The sequence below is a fragment of the Eurosta solidaginis genome, chromosome 3 (assembly GCF_040869045.1).
Source record: "Eurosta solidaginis isolate ZX-2024a chromosome 3, ASM4086904v1, whole genome shotgun sequence".
Classification (NCBI taxonomy): Eukaryota; Metazoa; Arthropoda; class Insecta; order Diptera; family Tephritidae; genus Eurosta; species Eurosta solidaginis.
Window position 1 is genome coordinate 112,244,988 of NC_090321.1, and position 21,027 is coordinate 112,266,014.

Sequence of the window (21,027 nt, forward strand, 5' to 3'; positions counted from 1 at the left end):
TTTCTTATGGATTGCATTAGCAGCATCTGGGTAACATGAGCGGCTGCCAGCGGCAGCTAGCTATACAAAGAAGGTGTGATGTTACACTTTACATGTCAAACCGCGTTACGTACTATGATGAGCATCTGCCACGAAAAACCACATTCCAATGGAAACATAACAAGATCCAGGAGATGCGATGCACCGATAAGGTAAATATGACCAATGGGTTTGTTCAAGCAAACGAACGCAGGCTTGGTTTCGGATTCGTGGTGGTAGAAAGAGCGTGTGTAACCAGGGCCGTAGAGAGAAAATCCGGGCTCTGGACTAAAGAATTTACGGGCGCCCTATAAAAAATCCACTAATACATTTGATTAACTTGAATTAATGATGTCTCATTCATGAATCATTATTGATGGATTACATAAAAAAAATGTTTTGCCACATCAACTACATGATTTTTTGACTAAGAGCTGACAATAAAATTAACACAGAATATTTACTATTTATACTATTTTATTGTAACGTAGAAATAAAATTCTCTTTTAACAGCCACATATTGTTTCAAATAATCTTTTCTAGTTATATACATTTATACATTTTAATATATTTCTGATAAATTTAATGATGATTATAAATTTTAATTATTCAATATAGAAAATTTGGATATCAAAGAGTGGCTTTTCTTGCTATTTTCGCTGCAAAATTATTATAATAGTATCAAAATTTAACTGTCTTGGCAAAACGGATTCAACACGAAGCGTGGCAAATTCTGAAACTCTCTCTTGAGATGAACACGATCTATGAAAGTTTTTGATTCTTGAAAGGACGCTGAAGGAACGTTCTGCACTAGCTACAGTGACAGGTATAGTGCAAAAGATACGTAAATCAACACAAATGTTGGGGAAAATTTTATACAGATATTGAAAATAGATGGCATTTAGCAATTCCAATGCTGACAGACCTTTATCGTAAATGTGTTTCAAGTGAATTATATCGCATTCTAAGCTTTGAGATGTGTTCGACTTGCATCTTTCGATAAATTCTGTTTCATCCATCTCTTCAAATTGCCACCAAAAAGGAAAACGTCTCGCTCAAATTTCTCATAGTTGCAAATCGTTCAGTAATGCCAGTGATTACCGAATCAACGATCACCAGGAATGTATTGTTTTTAAAATCAGACCCTGAATTATCCGTACTCATCTCATTTAAATTATCTTCAGAACGTCTTTTGGTTGTTCTGTTTCGAATGTTCGGAAACTTTCGCGAGATGTTCAATTGAATAGCAACTGTTTTCCATTCGTTTAAAATTGTTTGCCATTGGTTCCTGATCAACTTCAAATCAGCTTATAAGACATTTAGATGTCGGACCTCAACATCTATGGTGGCGTCTCTAGCTTGAAGGACCACGTTTCTTTCATTAATGGTAGTTAGTATTTTGAAATAAATTGAGGACAGCAAGATACATTCGAACTTTGATGTACTTGAGAATGCTGGTAATATCTCCGTATGCTTGTGCAGGCAAATTTAGCTTAAGTAATCCGTTTAGTGCTTGTGTTAATCCTGAAACATTGTTTGCGAATGGCCTGGTGGCCTCATTTCTAGCCGAACACCTAGTGTCTGAAAGACTATGAAGAGAAATCGGTACATTTTTTTTGAGGTTGTCCCATCGTTGTGGAATGCTGATGAAAATAGTAAAAAATTTTTGTGAAACGCCGAAGAAAGTAATTGCAGCCGTACAACATTCTGCAGCATCAACACCACATAAATTGAGACTGTGGGTTGCACAAGGCAGCATTCGAGTTTTTGTCGAGAATGTGACGTAGTGCTCCGTTGTAAGCTTCTTTCATATTGGCGCCGTTATCGTAGCCGTATCGTATTACATACTCAGTTGAGAGCTGTGGAGACAAAGTAAAGGAAAATAACCATGTTGTAAAAAGAACCTTGTATAACCCTGGCATGTGTTGGTATGACATGTGTATCAAATGAAAGGTATTAAAGAGTATTTTAAAGGAAGTGGGCCATAGTTCTGTAGATGGACGCCATTTAGGGATATCGCCATAAAGGTGGACCAGGCCTGACTCTAGAATTTGTTTGTACAATATGGGTATCAAATGAAATGTGTTAATGATAATTTTAAAAGGGAGTGGACCTAAGTTCTATAGGTGGACGCCTTTTCGAGATATCGCCATAAAGGTGGACCAGGGGTGACTCTAGAATTTATTTTCTACGATATGGGTATCAAATGAAAGGTATTAATGAGTATTTTAAGAGGGCGTGGGCCTTAGTTCTATATGTGGACGCCTTTTCGAGATATCGCCATAAAGGTGGACCAGGGGTGACTATAGAATTTGTGTGTACTATATGGGTATCAAATGAAAGATGTTAATGAGTATTTTAAAAGAGAGTGGGCCTTAGTTCTATAGGTTGACGCCTTTTCGGAATATCGTTATAAAAGTGGACCAGGGTTGACTCTAGAATGCGTTTGTACAATATGGGTATCAAACGAAAGGTGTTAATAAGTGTTTTAAAAGGGAGTGGGCCTTAGTTGTATGGGTGGATGCTTTTTCGAGATATCGCCATAAACGTGGACCAGGGGTGACTCTAGAATGCGTTTGTACAATATGGGTATCAAATGAAAAGTGTTAATGAGTATTTTAACAGGACATGGGCCTTAGTTCTATAGGTGGACGCTTTTTCGAGATATCGGCATAAATGTGGACCAGGGGTGGCTCTAGAATTTGTTTGTACGATATGGGTATCAAATTAAAGGTGTTAATGAGTATTTTAAAAAGGAGTGGGCCTTAGTTCTATATGTGGACGCATTTTCCAGATATCGCCATAAACGTGGACCAGGGGTGACTCTAGAATGTGTTTGTACGATATGGGTATCAAATTAAGGCATTAATGAGGGTTTTAAAAGGGAATGGCTCTTAGTTGTATATGTGAAGGCGTTTTCGAGATATCGACCAAAATGTGGACTTGGGTGATCCAGAACATCATCTGTCGGGTACCGCTAGTTTATTTATATATGTCATACCACGAACAGTATTCCTTCCAAGATTCCAAGGGATTTTGATTTCGCCCTGCAAAACTTATTCGTTTTCTTCTACTTAATATGGTAGGTGTCACACCCATTTTACCAAGTTTTTTTCTAAAGTTATATTTTGCGTCAATAGACCAATACAATTATCATGTTTCATCCCTTTTTCGTATTTGGTATATAATTATGGCATTTTTTTCATTTTTCGTAATTTTCGATATCGAAAAAGTGGGCGTGTTCATAGTCGGATTTCGGCCATTTTTTACACCAATACAAAGTGAGTTCAGATAAGTACGTGAACTGAGTTTAGTAAAGATATATCGATTTTTGCTCAAGTTATCGTGTTAACGGCCGAGCGTAAGGACAGACGGTCGACTGTGTATAAAAACTGGGCGTGGCTTCAACCGATTTCGCCCTTTTTCACACAAAACAGTTATCGTCCTAGAGTCTAAGCCTCTACCAAATTTCACAAGGATTGGTAAATTTTTGTTCGACTTATGGCATTAAAATTATCCTAGACAAATTAAATGAAAAAGGGCGGAGCCACGCCCATTTTGAAATTTTCTTTTATTTTTGTATTTTGTTGCAACATATCATTACTGGAGTTGAATGTTGACATAATTTACTTATATACTGTAAAGATATTGACTTTTCTTTTAAAATTTGAATTAAAAAAAAAATTTTTTAAAAAGTGGGCGTGGTCGTTCTCCGATTTTGCTAATTTTTATTAAGCAGACATATAGTAATAAGAGTAACGTTCCTGCCAAATTTCATCATGATATCTTCAACGAATGCCAAATTACAGCTTGCAAAACTTCTAAATTACCTTCTTTTAGAAGTGGGCGGTGCCACGCCCATTGTCCAAAATTTTACTAATTTTCTATTCTGCGTCATAAGTTCAACTCACCTACCAAGCTTTACCGCTTTATCCATCTTTGGTAATGAATTATCACACTTTTTCGGTTTTTCAAAATTTTCGATATCGAAAAAGTGGGCGTGGTTATTGTCCGATATCGTTCATTTTAAATAGCGATCTGAAATGAGTGCCCAGGAACCTACATACCAAATTTCATCAAGATACCTCGAAATTTACTCAAGTTATCGTGTTAACGGGCAGACGGACGGACGGACGGACATGTCTCAATCGAATTTTTTTTCGATACTGATGATTTTGATATATGGAAGTCTATATCTATCTCGATTCGTTTATACCTGTACAACCAACCGTTATCCAATCAAAGTTAATACACTCTGTGAGCTCTGCTCAACTGAGTATAAAAATACTTTGCTATCTTGCCTTGATCTAATATAGTTCCCTCATGTGTTTTGCACAAATATATATAACTCGTTCTGAATGCCTGGGGAAAGATAGTGAACTTGTAAACGTTTTTGCTGCTGTTGTGAAATCCTAACTTTCTCCAAACGATCCCTAAGTATCGGATCATAATGGCTTATGAGATCTTAGATGACCAAAAAATATCCATCGTTTCGTTCACCAAGATATATACTTTCGCCTTTGAAAGCTAGGCCTCTTTCACCCAAAAATAAAATAGTGTCCAAAATTCTATATAAAATGTGTTTCCACTTTTGAGTTTCAGTGATTAGCTGGTCATTGATAAGTGTATCAATTGTAGCCTCCTTTTGAATTACATTTTGTAAAGATAGCCACTGAATATAACATTTAATGTGATCATGAGTATTTTCGTGTGATGGCAGTTTATCGTATAGCTTCTTCCATACTTGGAATTTCGAATATCCGCAGAACAAATTTTAGGTCGATTTGAAGTATTGGTGCTTAATAGACGACATGGTAGGCAATAAAAAGCATTGCTACTGGCACTCCACACTAACTAGTCACGCTTCACTTTCTCTCCATTTGGCAAGATTCTGTTTAACAACGAGGTAGGTAATGCCTCGTCATGATAATCACGTGGAAAAATAACGGTACCGATATAGAAGTCGTTTAAATAATCTCGACTTTGATACAGAGTTGGTGGTATTGTTGGAAGACTTTTTGAAGATGAGCCTTCATCAGTGTTGTAGGGTTTCTGTTATATTATACATTTTGCCTCTTAACTTTATATACTTTGTGAATTCAATAATTTATGTTCAATAATTTTATTTTCATTATTTAGAATTTTTAAATATCAAAAATTTTCATTCTATAAAAAATCATAATACATATATAAAAGATACCTTTAGGCGTTTGTCTATAAAAGTTTTTGTTATAAAAATATAATACTGGTTTCGACCAACTCATTGAATTTGTCTACAGTGTCACCACGAAAGCTTTACGATTTCGGATTCATGTAAACATACATTTTTGTTTGATGTTTTTATTGTCTCCTCAGCCCCAGGCAAAAGTTCATTATAGATATTCGTTGCTTTTGAAATTCGGCTTAAAATTTGCACATGGAACAACTAAAGACTCTCCTGAATTAAAAAAAATGTCTTAGTACCTCTAAAGCGCGGGCCCCCTGAGAAAAACATTTTTGTTTGATGTTTTTATTGTCTCCTCGGGCCCAGGCAAAAAATCATTATCAATATTCGTTGCTTTTGAAATTTGGGTTAAAATTTGCACATGGAACAACTAAAGACTTGTCAGGGTGGGTGTTCCCCACGTTTGGGCGTCTGCAAGATATACGCTACCCGTGGACCGCTCGTGATGCATTGGGTGGGGTGGCCGTCATGGAAAAACACCAGGTTGATGTTGTTGTCACCTCCATGGCGTCTTGTCCACTACCCAAGGCAACATGGTCCATAATTGAGCTGATTGCAGCCGAGTTTACAGGCCATTCTGTTTTAGAGGTCTTTAGACACATCAGTGATTCCAAGTCAAATATCTTCGCTGCTGAATCTTTGGATGCAGTAACAAACAGAATACCATCTTTGTTTATCTGCATATCGCTTTTAACAGCCGTATGATCATTTACTGAATTAATCTCACGACCACCCTCCCGTATATCCCAAACAGAAATTTGGCCATTTTCGTGCCCTATGATTATTGTTTCATCCAAGGGTCCCCACAGCATAGATGATTTTAGATGCCAGCATTGGTATACGTAGCAATGGGCTTTGCTCGGCAGTGCTTTTATCTGCTGTGCGTGCATCAATCGCGAACCGTCCTGGATTTAGTCCCACATCTTTATCCGTGGAGTGGCCCGCTTGTTTTCCAGAGTGGCTGAAGCCACATGTTCGCGCCGACGACTTTGTAGGTATGGATGCAATTGCAACGCCATGTTCTGCATCCCGTGCTTTGTTGTCATATCGCCTGCGCCCGATATAGGTTTCGTCGTAGTCCCATCAACATCGGCACCATGCCGCTCCCTGATGCCCATCGTAAGCACCAAGACGTTCGTCATTTGGCGAGTGCCAAACATCTGGCTTTTGATCTTTTGAGCATGAAAATGGTAGATTGCCCTCACGATTGGGTTTGATTTGAGTGATGGAATGCTCATGACTTTACAGCATTAATGGTCGCATTGTGCATTATTTATATTATATATTTTATGTGGAGGTTTGTTTTCTTTTAATGCTGGTCTGCGCCGTGAAATGTCAAAACAAATGACAGCAACAACTTTCTCACCACAACCAAGTTAAAAGCTATATGTCAGAAGGTTGCCATATGACGAAATGTACGTACGGTGTGCTAGGGCTTAGGAAAAGGATGGACATAGGGATACATGGTTGTTGTTGGCTGGAAGTAAAACAATATAAACGGCAACTAGAAACGGTGTTGCTGTTTATCTCTTGCCTATATAAAGGGGTTAGTTACCATTAAAGGAATATAATAGCTGTGTCATTAAAGTTGAAGATGTCGACTGTACGCAGGATCGCGTAAACGGTTTTATCAATTTGTATATATACATATATCCCTGGCGCGAGGTCCAGTAAGGACAAAATCGTACAGTTTTTTTTTTTTTTGGTGTTCAAAAATAATGTGCGGCGGGGCAAAATGCCCATAAAGCAACCCGCGGTCGTCCGGAAAAAAGCAATTTTCAAGGCCAAAGGCCTAGGATTCCAGGCGGCACGAAAACTACATAGTTTTTGGCTAATGCGCATGATGGATGTGGAATAGCAGTCGTACGCAGGGACAGCAGTTAAACCTTGGTAAGTCGGTGGATTTAATTTTTTTTTTGAGACATATTTTCCCTTCTTTTTTTGCGCCTTTTGGGGGTTCATGTACCTAAAATTTTTATTGGGGTGACTTGTCACTAAATTTCTAATGTCTTTCCACAAGCCCCAGGTAAACGTTTCATAATTTTCTTCCGGTAAAATTTTTTTTTTTTTGGGAAGATTTTTTTTGGATAATTTTATTAGTTGCAGGGGTTACTAAATTCCCAACAAACAATTTAGTTTAATGTCGACTCGATATGCCCTTGAGATCAAATTCCTTCCTCAAATCTTTAACGTTAACTCTCTACATCATCGCAAAGGCTATTCTCTATTTGGGATCGAAGGCCATTATTTTTCTTTGCTGGTATTCATTTTTGTACTTAGGGTATACTTATTTATGATATGCAGTTGTTCGAATAACAATTGTACATATTTTTTTTCTTGCAATAGGAATGAACGAAATATAATTTTATATAATTCCTTCCTCAAATCTTTAACGTTAACTCTCTACATCATCGCAAAGGCTATTCTCTATTTGGGATCGAAGGCCATTATTTTTCTTTGCTGGTATTCATTTTTGTACTTAGCGTATACTTATTTATGATATGCCGTTGTTCGAATAACAATTGTACATATTTTTTTTCTTGCAATAGGAATGAACGAAATATAATTTTATATATATGTATTACATATACGTGGAAGTGCGGTTAGAAGTTGTTCAAAATTCCTCAACTTCACCTCAAATACCGCTTAAGGTGATAAGTTACGTTCGAGAATAAACTTTTCTGTGTTTGTTGGGTTTCTTCACATAGTATTGAGTCAGTTGCACCCTCGAAGACTACGCGAGGTGCATGAACGCCAAACGGGCGCAAAAGCATCAGCCTTTTTTAACCAGTATAAAATATAGTTTTTCTCTGTTAGTTGAAACCAAAGGCATACTTCATGGCAATCAGGAAACCGCAATTACCACGCATAAAAAAGGGTGGAATAAATATAATATCTGACTGACCGCCGGACCAACTATGGCAAACCAGCAGGACCAGATTGGCAACGAGTTTTACGTATGTTAAGTATATAAATTTTAAGAATAAATTAAACGGGCTTGGGGGCGCTTACCCATTAGCAAAATTTTTTTAGTTTTGCCAAGGCAATTAAAAAAAAAAAAACAAAAAAAAAATCAGGAATATTAATTAAAAACTAAAAGAATATTTCAAATTTATAATGTTAAAAATCAATTAATTTGTTCAGTTAAAATCTAAAGAAAAAAAAGAATTAATTAAATAAATTAGGTTCGTAAATTGGAATGCTTAGGGCGTACAAAAATTGCGCGGATATTTTATAAAAGATCCAATTAAAACTTCCTATTTTAGAAACTTTTAAAATCTACTATCTTTCCACCATTTAAATAATAAATTTAAATGCAAAGGGACTTCTCGAAAATCCGATTAGAATGGTGGGACGAAAATACTCTATTTATTTAATATTTTTGTAAAATGAATTAAAATAAATATGATAAGCTATTAAATCATAAAATTTTTCTTTAAATGTTAAAAGTATTAACCTGAATAAAAATATTCTAAGAAATATTTTAGAATAACAAGTTTTACAAAACAATGTTATAAATAAAATAAAATATTTAACATTTTATTAAAATTAGAGAAGTTCTAAAATGTCTTGGTGGGCAAAACTAGCCCAAGGCATCATGATAGCGATAGCCGGATACGAGATAGGAAAGGAAAACTCGGAATCAACGGAAAATAGAGTCGTAAAATATGAACCACCTGCAGAGGCAGATACGATAGATATTCAAAAAATACCAGATATATGGCTAGCAGTTTTAATCTGCGTTATCGTGCTATTGACCATTGCAATTGCTACGATACTCAAAAGCTATATGAAAGTTAAATATAGGCAACCAAAACCCGTTCAAGCTCGTATCTAAGAAATTTAATCTTTTCCAGTATTTAAGCTTTTTATTTAAATTTAAAACTCAAAGCTGGGGAAGATCAATAAATACTTCAAGTAAATTTCAAAATGTAGCAATCGACAACAAAGGCAGCTTCGAGAGCCTAAATTCAATAGCAAATAAAGAATTTGCATAATTCCTCTGAATGCTCCTGACAAAGACGGTCATGAAGCAATATGAAAAAAGATCTAGGGCAGTGGAAATAGGCAAAAATTAAGAACGAAAAAAAAAATATACAAAAATTTTAAAACCAGCCCATAACAAAAAAAAAAAATGTATGAAGATAAAGTCACAAAGAAAACCTATAAAAATATATGTAAAGCGCTATATAAATTTGCAATAAAATACTAGTCGCGCTCATTTTCATTTTAGGATAGAAAAATGTAAGCGTAAAAAAAAAAAAATTATCAAGCAACCAGATTGTTGAGGAAGATATTGACTTAGGACAATATTCGACCAGGCATAGGCATACATGAAATGCCGGCAATCCAGGACTTGAAATTTATAAGGAAAACACAGTTGTCCTGAGGAACAAATTGGTGAAAAATAATTGAATATTTACTCGAGTAGGCAAATTTATAAAATAATCATTGGTACCCAAGTTCCCAAAGATCAAATAATTGCACTAACCCAAAAGGTTGTGCATGTGACAATTCCGGAAAAATAAAAATAATTCTTCTTAAAAGTCATTGAGTTTCACTGGCACATGGTTGTCGAAAAGCCTAATAATATGGTTCTGTAGGAATGATGCCTGATCATCGACCGATGTCAGCGTACGAATCAAGCTCCATTCGACCGACTCTACCGCTGCATTAAGGGAACTGTAATCTATGCTTATAAAATCACGATACGTAAAGGAACATTGGATGTGTGACCTTTGAAAGTTGTAACTAAGAAATATCAGATCGTGTTTTGAAAAGCAAGATGCCGACAATTGATCGTAGTGGAGCAATTTCAGGGGATCATTCACAAAAAATAAATCCAGCAAAGAAGAATTTGAGTCAGTAAAGTGTGTAGGTGAAGTTAAATTGGTGGGAAAAAGTCCAAGAGACTCCATACTTAGCTTTAGAGTTGAGTCGACGAGAAGGTTGGAGTTGAAATCCCCAGCGATGATTATATTATCATAGCTTATAAGTAGAGGTTCGAGAAATTCAATAAAGCCAGAGAAGTCAACTCCACGATTAAGTCTGTATGCACAGCCGATAAGAAGCCTTTCATTATTTACAGAGAACACGTCTACGAACACATATTCGACAGAATCGATTGGACTAGCACTGCAGCAAAGTTTACAGGATAAACTAGTTTTAACATATACAGCAACACCACCACCATGACCACGTCTATCAGCCCTGAAAAGTTGATATCCATTTAGTTGCACCGAATCATTTTTGTGACATGAAGAAAACCAGGTTTCGGAAATACATATAACATCAATATCAGAACCTTCAGATATGAATCTCAATTCATCCAGCTTTTTATATAGGCTTTGCGCATTGAGATGGATGACTTTGAGCCCTTTAGTACGTTTGCTGAATACGCGTAACAGTGTATGTAATCAGTCTTTGGAACTAGACAACCTATATTCTAGGACCATCACTATCTATGGGATATAAAGAATGCTCTGCGATGTGTAACAATAAAGACAACATAAATGAATGTTTACAAGTATGATAGGGAGAGATTAAGGCGGAAACGAAGAGACGAAAGAACTTAAGTAATATACCATACATAGAAATTAATTTATTGATCATTATTTGTTGGCGCATCATCATCTCGAAAGGAACTAGCGCTTTCTTCACCGGTATTCTCAAGACGCTCTAGAAAATCCAAGCTATGTATTGCTTCAGCGCTGTTCGTCTGATATGTATCAGACCCTTCTTAGAAAAAACCGCTACTACCTTCCTTTTCTTCTTTAGACGGATCGCTGCCCTGAAGATCGCATAGTTTTGCCTGGACAGCGAAGCATTTACATAAATCGGAGCATTTGAATTTATGACCATATGAACTAATTGCAGACCCTTGATGTTTGGATTGTTTTGGCGCCTAAAGGTGTCTATACTTTTTAGCAATTTGTTTCTGTCTGTCGGCGACTGAAATTTGATTATTACGGCCGGATCTGTCACTCTGTTTTCTAGTTTCCGTAGCCGAAAAATGCTCATTATAGGAATTGGTTGCAATCTAAGAGTGAAACAGAGGTGATGAAAGACACTTGTTAAGCTTTCTCCTTCCTTAAAGGGAATTCCGTGTACACGGACTTCACTTGCGGCAATATGGCTCTCTTACTTTGACGCATTGTTTTTGAGTGTTTTTACTTCCTCTTCGAGATAACCAACGCGCTCGAACATGCTCTCCACCTGAGTAACTCTTGCATTAAGCTCACTGACCTCTTTCTTCAGCACCACAAATTTGTCTTCCAGTTTTTTGCATACGAATTCACTGAGCCTTTTTTCCGAGTCCAAAATTTGCTTAGCAATCAGATCGTTGAACTTCGCGTTGCACCTTTTTGGCGCTATCAACCTCCCTCGTTATTAAGGTCGTCACACGAAGCTTACCATTGACTGGATCCATGGTGTTCGAAAAAACGGGCCAAAAATAATGCTCGAAGAAGCTGAGTGGCAGCTCTAACGCAGCTTTAACAAGTTTAGCATAGACGCAAACCACAAAATAAAGCTTGAAGTACAAACAAACTTCAGTGATACATTTGATATATTTGAAAATATTAAGAATAGATTTCCTAACATTGTTGATGAAAAATGAATGAAATTATAAAAAACTTGGAAGTAGATTTAGTCTTAAAATAAAATAAGACACCAGTTTTTCATGCCGCGTACACTCTTCATTTTAAATGACGTGATGATAAGGTCAGTTTAGAACTTTATCGCTTATGTAAAGAAGAATATATTAGAGCCTATTCAATACAGCCAATGGGCCAGTCCTATGCAACGTTGGTCAGTTGAATTGTCTATGTCATTTTGAAATAAAACAAATCAAAATAAAAAATAAAAAATTATTCATCATTTTAAATTTTTTGATTGATGAATAAAAAGTTATTTTGTTATTCAAGTATTTTTGAATAATGAATAACATTTTATCGTTATTCAAAATATACTGAGAGATGATAATCGGTCATTCATATTTTTGCAAATTTTGAGTAAAGAGTTGAATTATTTTTCCTTATTTAAAAAATATGGAATAAAGATAAATTTCCAATTTCTATTCAGGTATTCAAAAATAAAAAATAAGCCCTCCAGGAGCTCTGAAAATATACCCCATATGCTTAACAAGTTCGCTGTAGTTCTAATGCTTCTTAGGGTAATGTCATTAATACTAAAAAGCATACAAAATATAAAGGACTATATTGACGTATAACACGATAAGTGAGACTTGCAAAATTTTATACAAAATGCTTTTACGCTCCCACACATGGCTTCAACACAAATTCTGTGAGTTGCAAGTGCACTAAGTATAGAATTTAGTTTTCAATTAATTTTGTCGCCGGCCTTCGTATTGCCTCAATCCATGGTAATTATCAGGATGCTCAATCAATCAAAGTCCTTTGAACGTTCCCATATTTTGTTTTTCTCCCAGAGAAAATTAAAGCAAAAGGCCAAAATTTGCCAAAAAAAAGAGAGCGCTAAATACCCAGAAGCAAACTTGCAATACGATGTTTCCAAGTCATAAATTACGGATTACTTTTAGCGACATTTTTAACTGAGCACCCGCACCAAAACTACTTTATATAACATTTTCAGGCCAAAACAAACTTTTTCCAAACTATTTCAATGTTAAAAGTGTACTGCGGTACCTTAATATATCGAAGGCCGAATGGAAGATCACCCAATCTCAGCTGCCGACTCGAATGCGCCACATCCCAGAAAACTTTTAAAACACACCCTTTTTCAGACTTTGTTCGAAGGATGTCTTAAATCGATCTTTCATTACAAAAGTTCCTATCCCAAAATATTTTTCAAAACTGACCTTTGTAGGAATAAATTCAAAACATTTTTACAAGAAATAGGGCGTTTACGAAAAAATGCAGAGACAGTGCGTTCTTCAATCGAATTCTGAATTAAGGCTAAAAAATGTTAGCGAACCAAGTTAAAAGAAAACTTGTTCATTCTTTCTAGTCATCGTCCAATATCTGAGCTATAAAAAGTCAACCACATACGTCCACTTTCGGTAGAAGCCTTGCTTGTGAAGAGAAGAAGTAGGGCAACTATAATTAAATTAAAACTATTTATTTTTAATTTTGCATTTAGAACATATTTAACTTTATTTTTTTAAAAGATGTTTTTTCATAACTTCCAATATTTTAATTTTGAAATATTATACAAAATAAAATGATTTAAAAATAATTTATTAAAACAAAGTATATATAACTAAAGTAGATAACCCTATATTTACTCCCCCTGCAGTGAAACGAAACATTTACTTTTTAAATATTAATTTACAGTATATGTATATTAATTATTGTAAGAATTTTGTGTTGTAGTTTGAAAAACATTTGGATTGTGTGTTAATTGCGTTAAAAGTTTATGTTAGTATTGATATAAGTACCCAATCTTTTGATGATTTGATGTACTTGATAACTGATTTTTAGTTGTTGTTATTGTTTATTGTTGTATTAATATTTTATGTATATTAATATTTAGTTGTGTTATTTCTATGTTGTTTGAGAAATATTGTTATTTATCGTGATGTGATTGAAGAACCTAGGATGAGGTTGAATACTAGAGATTGCAACTTTGTGTGCACAATTACTCAAAAATTAAAACTTGTATTATGCGGAAAATATAATTGTACTCTGCATAATGTATGTCCAAGTTGTTGATAAGGAATCAAAAGTTCATTCCTTTAATTGTTCGAGGGTGAAACCGTCATTGATTTATATTATGTTAGTAAGCATAAATTGGGTTTTTTATATGATTTTAATTTCAATATGAAAGAATTGATATACATATGTCAATAAAAATTATTTTAAGAAATCTTTTGAGATTTTTTAAAATTGATTATAGTAGATAGTTTGATTTAAAAAATTTTAAGTTGTTTGTTATTTTTAATTGGAAATGAGATTGGTAAAATATGAATTTGAGTTTATATGTCTGTTGCTGTAAACTTACTTACATGTGTTATTGATATATATTTTTGAACTTTTTAAACTGGTGGAAATGTGTATATAATTAAAATATATTTAATGTAATTATAAATTAGAACAATCTAATAAGCAAATGATTTTATTATTTTATTATTTCTCGATTTTGTGAGATGCAATATTTTTAAATACATTTTTTATCTAAAGGTTTATTGAATCCATTAAAAAAAATATTTTTTGTAGATGATAAATTCATAAAAAGAAAATGGTTGACTAGTAGTGAAATTATTGATCTTTCATTGGTTTTATTTTTAAAATTTCACCGTTTTATAATTTAATCACTGATGTCAATCTTAAATTGTTGTTTATATGTATATATGTAAAATTGCTCTTAGATGTTGAATGAAATATGTTGTTGTTTGTCTTCATTCGAATTGGTTTTTTGAAATATACTTCTTGTTAATTCAATATGAACAATGCGTTGAATGATTAAAAATTATAGTGGTTTGGCTAACTGTTAAAGGCATTTATAGAACTGGATTTCGGGTAAGATGTAAACTCTCTGCGTTATTAATATTTGTTTGTTTTCCTTGAATTTCTTTCTTTTGATTTTGATGCTTGATTGTTTGATATAAATTTATTGTACTGTAGAAATTTCCAGATTTTGTACAGAATCGTTGGTGGGATTATAGTTAAAATTAAAACTATTTATTTTTAATTATGAGTTTAGAAAATATTTAAATTTATTTTTTTAAAAGATGTTTTTTTGATAACTTCCAATATTTTCATTTTGAAATATTATACAAAATAAAATGATTTAAAAATAATTTATAAAAACAAATTATATACATATAACTAAAGTAGATAACCTCCTCCCTATAGCAACGAAGATCGTTACAATACCTTATTATTATTTTGATGTGATCCACAAAAGACCCTGAGAGAGTCCCCAAAAATATCCCCCCCGCAATAAACAAAAGCTTTTGGTCTGCGCCAGGGAAATTTGTTTCGGTATTATTGCTGTTTTTGTTCTATTTATAGAACTACAACGAATTAACCAAATGTTGTCTGTTCGTGTGAGTTAATCGGGGATTGACCGTATTGCTTTAAATGTATGGAAACATTTATTTCAAGCTATTTTTAATTTTATAATTTATTTAATAATTTGGGAAAAATTTAAACAACGTGACATCAGGACGGACAAGGCGACTGCTGTTTCGATTATACCTTGTAAATCTCTTCAAAGCCTTTTCTCCCGGGAGTGGGAGTCGAACCCGCACTCCTACGATAGTCGAAATGGTTATAAACGCATTCATGCCTAACTACATACGAATTATGTGATGTGTGGAAGATAATATATGCGAAAAAACGCAATTGGGAAAAACTTTACAACAACTAAGGCATGACGTGGCTGAATGCGTTTATAACCATTTCAACTATCGTAGGAGTGCGGGTTCAAATCCCACTCCCGGGAGAAAAGGCTTTGAAGAGATTTACAAGGTATAATCGAAACAGCTGTCGTCGTGTCCGTCCTGATTTCACGTTAAGTTTTTCCCAGATTATTAAATAAACTATAAATGAAAAATTGCTTCAAATAAATGTTTCATACTTTTAAAAGCAATGAGGGCAATCCCCGCTTAATTAATACGAAAAGGTTTTTCGATTGGTCAAGAAAGCCTTTTACCGCCAGAAATCTACAAAAATAAATTGACCGGAAAAATCAGAAAAAGAAAACCTTTTTATTTCTTTTTTTTTCTTTATTGATGGCGTATTTATAAAATACATACATTATATTATATAATATACATTTTGTCATATTTGCTTACTACGCTGTCAACTGCGTTAGTTACATATATCAAATTCACATTTAAAATAATTTATAAATACGTATGCGTGGTTTATACAAGTTTTTTTACCTATAAAAGTAAGTTTGATTTAACGTAAGTATGTATTGAGTTCTTACCTATTAAAGTGATAATTGTGATAAATTTTACTGTTAATGTTTTATTATATGGTTTACAGATCAAAATTATAATTGTGTTGTAGAAGAATTTTAACTTGCCGATCATATTAACACATATCTTAACATTATCAGGCAGTTTATTAAACAATCTTACCCCAAAACTACGTATATAATGTTTGCTTCTTTACGTTCGGAAATAGCAACTCCTTATATTCAATGTGTTTCTGAGTTGATATGTTGGATTCTCTGTGAAGTTTAGGTCAAGATTATGTTTTATTAGATTATTTTTGATTTTAAAACAAGTATCAAGGTTTCCAAGATGCTATGCTTTTTGATATCTAGCCTATCTTCATATAAACTAATTGTAGGGGTAATTTTTGGCACAAAGAGAATATTTTTCATTATTTTATTTTGTAATATTTTTACTTCGCTTATTTTGTTATCTGCGTACCGGCTCCAAATTGGATTGTAATATGCTATTTGAGACGTGAAATATGCATCGTAAAGTAGACAGAGTTGCTTTCTGGGTATATTATTTCTATTTCGATATATGGCGAAGTTTAATGGTATCAACTTAAGTTTCACTTTGCTTATATGTTTGTTCCAATTTAAGTTAGAGACGAACCATAATCCTAGATATTTCAACTTATCAACCCTTTTAATGGAAGTGTTTTCAAAGTCGAAACTAGGAAACGTTTTTATACCCAGCTGTACTTGTACACAGGGTATTATAACTTTGATTGGATAACGGTTTATTGTACAGGTATAACGGAATCGAGATAGATATAGACGTCCATATATCAAAATCATCAGTATCGAAAAAAAATTTGATTGAGCCATGTCCATCCGTCCATCCGTCTGTCCGGTAGCATTCGTTCATTCACTCATTCATTCAGTCAGTCATTAATTTGAACAAACACATATTTTCGTTTTGGTATGTCTTGAGGTGCATTGACTCTTACATATTAATCCATTTGAACATACATACAGTCTACGTCTCGTAAATTGAGGCTTCTTCTATTTCAAATTGCTCACTACAAACTTTTGCCTGCACATAATTTATTCCCACGACAACTTCCATACCGTGTTTGCTTACTAAGCATTTCCCACAACTAATATTATTTGCGCTGAACTTGCGCTCCCCACCGAGCTGAAGATATGTATCTACGCAGTTCATATTTTGTACACTTAGTATGTAAGTGTGTAGTGATATAAATATGTATATAGGTAGCTCATAAGAATTGATTAGAATAGTTTTGTATAAATATTAAGGTAAATTCGTCAATAAAAATAATTATCGTTTGTGCATCAAACGAGAAACCAAGTTTTACATTTTATTATTATATGGCGATCCTGCCATAATAACCAGACTGCTATTTAAGAAGCAGACTGCTAAACAATTCAAGTATTGTCAGCAGACTGCTATTTTGAAGCAGACTGCTAAACTCTTGAAAGAACACACACATCAACTTAATCCCGACGACATATTATTTTCGAAGTATTTGATCCCGATGATATTAGTATTTTCGAAGTATTTGACCACTCATAAAGCAATTTCGAAGGCACACTCAGGTAATGCAACGGACGACTTCTTTAAAAATTCTACATACTACTATCAGAAAAAAATAACCAACGAAGAAATTCAAGAGGATTGCAAAGCATTTACATGGAATTTAAAAGCATAACATTAAATGGGTAAATACTGGCAGCGCAAAGAATAATTGCAGAGTGGAATACACAACAATTTGAATGGCAGTAATAAACAAACAGTTTGAAAGGCAGCAATAAACAAACAACAAACAATTCGAATTGCAGTAATAAACAAATAATTTGAATGGCGGTAATAAACAAACAGTTTGAATGGCAGCAATAAACAAACATTTTGACTGGCAGCAATAAACAAACAAGACGACTGGCAGCATTTAAATAATAAGTATAAATTAGAACAATATTGGCAACCTCACGGTTGCTCAACCAGTAGCAGAAATTTTTAATTTCTGCTTAGGAAATTTTTTGAAAAAAAAAAAATAAAAATTTTCGTAATTATACATAAATCTAAGGAGAAAGCTTAGAAAGCATTTTTTTTTAATTGTTTATAAGTTTTTTTCCAGAAAATAATTTCTGCTTAGAATACATCATAGACTTTTGTTTCTGTTTAGGATAAAAAATATATTTTTTTGAAAGACTAGTGGGCTTTGCCCCCTGCTCGCTACGCTCGCCAACCCCCACCCTTTTTCGACCTCTTCACCATCCTCACCCTTTGCACTTACTCTTACTCAGATTATTACTTTTACTCTTGTTCTCACTCTTAACCCTACTCTTACTCCTACTCTCCCTCTTACTCTTGCCCTTACTCTTATTCTCACTGTTAACTTTACTCTTACTCCTACTCTTATTCTCACCTACACTCTTCGCCCTTACTGCCACTCTTCGCCCTTATTTCCTATATTTCATTTATTTTTCTTTCACTCTTACTCTAACTGGCACTCTTATTCTTACTATTAATCTTACTATTACACTTATTCTTTCTTTTACTTTTACTCTTACTTAAAAAAAAAACGGTACATACTACAGAAAGATAATACCACTGAAATAAAATATTCCCGGAAGAAAAAAACTTTTTTATATTTTATATAATAGAAGGAAAAAAACAAAATGTTTTTTAAATAAATAAACAATGAAAAAAAAAATAAATAAAATTTTGTGAAACATTTTTTGTAACAAATAGAACTAAGAAAAGAACTAAAATGCTTAGGCAGATTATATAAAATTGAAAAAAAGGGATTTAAAGCGCAAAATTGCTTGGAAAAAAATAGAAGTTAATTTCCAATATTTTTGTAAAGGTACAGTAAAAAAAATAAATTATACCTAATTGTTAAAAATATTAACATAAAAGAAAAATCTTTTAAATGGAACGCTTTAGGTTCAAAAATAACTAATGGAACTAAGGCAGATCAATGAAAATGAAGATAAATAGAAAAAATATGAAGCCCAAAGTGGTATAGCAAATCAAATACTGAAAATAAAGTAGCAGAGAACAGATTAGTTAAATATGAACCACCAGTTAAAGAAGAAACTAACAACATTCAAAATATCCCCGATGTTTGGTTAGTCGTTTTATTTTTCGCATTCATACTATTGACCATTGCAATGATGCTCAAAAATTATATCAAAATTAAATTTAGACAACTAAAAGGCATTCAAGAGCTTATTTAAAACATCATTTTAACAAAAACCTTATTACCTCATTATTGTTAACCCATTTCCAATCAATAGCATTCAAAATGCCTCAATCAACAGTAGAGACAGCTTCATCAGCACTGTCTAAGTTTTTTTTTTCCTTTATTAACAACTTTGATATACAATATATATACATAGTTCAATGGCAAACCAAGAATTTTAATAATTTTAAAGAAAAAAAGTCCTGTACTCAATCTTCAGCTAAATAGCTACATATATAAAAAATATTTCTCTCTTGATAAGTACAGGTGTAGATACAATTCGATAGTAATATCATGATTAATACTTCATAAAGTAAATAGAAGAAAAAGAAAGTGGAAGCATACATTAAACAGCCAATAACAATATTACCAACAAGAATGGAGAAAATAAAGAGTCACAAAGAGAAACTTATTATAAATAAAGCGCTTAATAAATAAATTTGCAATTAGACATGTCGCGCTCATTTTCATCAAAAAGGATAGAAAATTTGTAGCATAATAAATACAAGCAACCGGATTGTCGAGGAAGTTATTGACTTAGGACAATATTCGACCAGGCTGAAAAATGCCGGCAATCTATGATTTGTAAGAGAAAAGACAGTTGTATCTTCGGTGACAATTTGGTCAAGAATAATGAATATTCGCGTAGGAAATTTTAAAAATAAAAATAAAAAGAAAATAGGTACCTAGTTCTCAAAGATTTAATAACTGAATTAACCCTCTGGAGGTTATGACTGTGACAATTCCGGAAAAATTAAAAGAAATTCTTCATAAATATCATGACGATTCTAGCTTCGCCACCCAGAATATCGCATGACACACAAGATCAGATAAAAATATTGAAGGAAAATGGTATAAGAAAAGATATGAAAAATTTTGCATCCACTGTACCCATTGGTTTAACTACGTTTAACTTTACAACTACTTTTTGCTCTTGCAGAAACTAAATCTACCCAATCTACTGTACATATACGCTCAGCAATTGCGCTTTTAGAACAGTGTCAATTTTTAGCCGATGATGACTGTAACCATCATCTTATTCTATACGTTTTTTTTAATAACAATGCAGAGGCTTTTTTAGATAGAGATGGTCAAGTAAGGAAATCTAAATCAATTATCTTTATTGCTTACTACAAATATAACATTAAAGAAATAAATATAAATATTAGTTTGACTTTATTCGTCTATAAATATTAGTTAGGTTCACATGAAAAAAAAAAATTATAAAACCTTCGTTTAACCGTTTTCATCTAGGAAAACCTCTGATTTTAGGGACGTCATAATTTTAGTTAATATGTTCCTTATTATTGATAGGAAGAATAATTTTCGTTAATAAAATATTAATTAGAAAATATAGATAGTAATAATAATTACACTTTAATCCCCTTTACACTAGAAAATATCGATAGAAAAAAGAACTACATAGTAATTCCCTGTAATGCAGAAAATATAAATAAGAATTCATAAAAATAGACTTAAACTACTCTAAATTTAAAGAGTAAAATAATTTGAAAAACTAATTACAATAACACACTCTTAAATAAATAAAAGCATTCCAATTTACTCATAATCCCCATTAAGTACTTACAAATATGTACACACAAAAAAAAAACAACACAAAAAAGCAAAAGAGAAAAACAAATGTAA

At 33.2% G+C, this 21,027-nt stretch overlaps 1 protein-coding gene and 1 pseudogene across 5 annotated transcripts in view; one reads left to right on the forward strand and one right to left on the reverse strand.

Annotated features, from left to right (window-relative positions):
• Obsc (Obscurin) overlaps positions 1–21,027 on the forward strand; it is a 2,548,720-nt gene that overhangs the window by 19,681 nt on the left and 2,508,012 nt on the right. The window lies entirely within an intron of this gene.
• On the reverse strand, positions 5,668–6,505 carry LOC137247300 (eukaryotic translation initiation factor 3 subunit I-like; annotated as a pseudogene).